A 3,208-nucleotide genomic window follows, 5' to 3' on the forward strand; every position below is an offset into this window, starting at 1 on the left:
TGGGATTCTTGGGATGTCATAAGAATACGGGATAAACTAAACTATTGGGTACATGCTTTTGATAATAAATTCGTTGAATATTTGTGACTAGGCTAGCCTATAGTGGGGGTAAATTCTCTCTCGAGCAACTTACCCTAAATCAACTCGGTTTCTCTCGAATACCGAGTTGCCGCATGAAGAACAACCTCCACCTTAGCCCACTCACTCCCTCGAGCTGAGCGTGTGGGAGAAGGACTAGGGTTCATTCTCTCGAGTTGAACCTCATGTCGACCCAATCCCACCGGCCATCATTTTAGTAGTCTTACTTTTACGACCTTTCTCTCGAGCAAGCTGAAAACACAAAGGTGAAATCGTATTTGCAACTACAATTTCATTAAGTTCCACCACAACTACTAAACAAAATCACATTTACACAACAAATAAACCATCAACAAGCAAGACCCAACAAATAATATAACCCATATTCATAAAATCACACCCTAAGAATTGAGGTTTTAGCTAGACATGTAAAAGAGATAAAAAGTTATACTAATCTCAGTTTCCATCAATGGGTATGCAAGATTAAGTCTTAAAACAAGTGAAAAGTGAATAATCCACAAGACCCAAGGCAAAAATCTTGGAGTTGAAACCCTTTTAATCTTCCAATTCTTCAAAAACCTCTCCAAACTTAGAATATTATCTCTCAAAATTGTATTCTTAGCTTAATACAACTAAAAATGACTACTAAGAATAAAAACTGAACTAGTATTTATAGTTTTTAGAAAATGTGTTGCGAAGGAGCCATTCAGCGCAGTTAGTCGGGATCACCGATACACTGGGCGATCCTCCCTTTGGTCTTCTTCATCGCCTTTTAGCTCTTTCTTTCAGCATCTTCGCATCCTGGATCATTGGGCGGTATAGTACTGCTTCACAAAACTGCTCGGTGACACGACCCCTGCTCCATTTCACCACCGATTTGATGTATTCCTTCAAGGCTCAGCACACTGGAACAAAAGGCGAGGATAAGACCTTTTGGCGACTCGCCGAATGGGTTCGGCGATTCTCAGATCTTCATTTCTTCGTTCTTTCAGCTACCTTTGTTCCTTTTTGCTAAGTAGTGTCCATGGTTTCCATGAAACTCCAAATACCTGAAACTTAAGGGTTTTCATCAAATATTGAAACAAAGTATGTATTTGAGGACACTAATTCTATCAAAACATAGTCCTAAATGAGTCCAATGTGTGGACTCTTCAACATCCCCAACATAAACTTTTGCTTATCCTCAAGAAAATTCAAGTTCAGCCGTTCAAAAAGGGTGTCTCGAACAGTTTTACACAATACTCAATCATGAATGCACACATTAAGACTCAATTTACTTATGTAAAGATCAAATGTGCACTCAAAGATTCAAGTTGTGACTCAACAATATTAAAGAATCTCATGCTCACAATACTTGCTTCAAATGCAAGTTCAAGCTCAACCAAAGTGTTCAAATGCTCTCACACAAGGAATGATTTCATATTCACACACAATGGTTTGCAATTTAAAGCTTCGAAATCAAATGCAACACTCACACTCACAAAGATGAACACGATGCATACTTTCACCCGTAGGTTTGCTCGTATTTTCTGATCAACATTTGATTCAGCTTACTCAAGAACAAAAAGGTCTTGTCAAGGCTTGTAATGGGGCTGAGTGCAAATGTGTGGTCATTTAGGCTCAGTGGCTTTCATCCTCATGAAATGTAGTGCTCACAACACTTCCTTTCCTCTTCCTTCATCGTTTTCTTTAGATACCATTTTTCGGAGTGGAACTGGTAGTTGGGGGATTCATGGAAGTGGTAGTGTGGTAGGTGAGTATTTTATTTTAAATACCATGTTTTATTTAGATACCATGTTGCATTAGAACACATCTCATATTGTATCATGAAATGTGGTGCTCACAACACTTCTTTTCCTCTTCCTTCACCGTTTTCTTTAGATACCATGTTGCATTAGAACACATCCCAACCCAACCCCAGAAGCATCACAGTACACTGCATAGCCTTTTGAACACTCTGGCAATGCTAGAACTGGTGTTGATGTCAACCTGTTATTTAGCTCCTGGAAACTATCCTCGCAAGCCTCAGTCCACTAGAACTTAGCTACTTTTTAAGTCAGCTTCGTTAATGGTGCTGAAAGTGAAGAAAACCCCTCTACAAACCTTCTGTAGTACCCAGCTAACCCCAAGAAACTGCAAACCTCAGTTGGAGTCATAGGTCTGGGCCAAGTTTTTACGGCCTCAATCTTTTGTGTATCAACCGCAATACCTGCATCTGATACAATATGGCCTAAGAAAGAGACAGATTTCCACCAGAACTCACACTAAGAAAACTTTGCATAAAGTTCTTGATCTCGAAGAACCTGAAGGACTGCTCGCAGATGATTTGCATTCTCAGCTTTTGAACATGAATACACTAAAATATCATCAATAAATACAATCACAAACAAGTCTAAATACGGCCTGAATATACTATTCATCAGGTCCATGAACACTGCTGGGGCATTAGTTAATCCAAAAGACATCACCAACAACTCAAAGTGTCCATATCTAGTTCTAAAAGCTGTGTTTGGAATGTCTTTCTCCCGAACCCATATCTGGTGGTAACCTGATCTTAAATCAATCTTCAAGAAGCAGTCAGCACCTTGTAACTGATCAAACAAGTCATTGATTCTCGGAAGGGGATACATATTCTTTATAGTCGCCTTATTCAGCTGTAGATAATCGATACACATTTTTAGTGAGCCATCTTTCTTTCTCACGAATAACACTAGTGCACCCCATGGTGAAGCACTAGGTCTGATAAAGCCTTTATCCAGCAAGTCTTTCAGCTAATCCTTCAACTCTTTTAGTTCAACATGAGCCATTCTATAAGGAGGGATAGATATGGGTTGTGTACCTGGTAGCATATCGATAGGAAAATCAATTTCTCATTCTGGAGGGATACCAGGAAGTTCATCTGGAAATACATCTAGAAACTCATTAACTACCGGAATAGACGGAAGCGTCGGTGGTTCTGCATCTATATTATGAACACGAACAAGATGATAAATACAACCCTTAGTAATCATCCTTCTCTCCTTAAGATAGGAAATAAACCTACCTTTCGGCGTTGCTGTAACGCCTTTCCATTCCCGAACTGCCTCCCTGGAAACTGGAATCTAACAATCTTTGTTCGACACTCAACATT

The sequence above is a fragment of the Solanum verrucosum genome, unplaced genomic scaffold, assembly GCF_900185275.1.
Source record: "Solanum verrucosum unplaced genomic scaffold, falcon-dt-bn FXZP01000106.1, whole genome shotgun sequence".
Classification (NCBI taxonomy): Eukaryota; Viridiplantae; Streptophyta; class Magnoliopsida; order Solanales; family Solanaceae; genus Solanum; species Solanum verrucosum.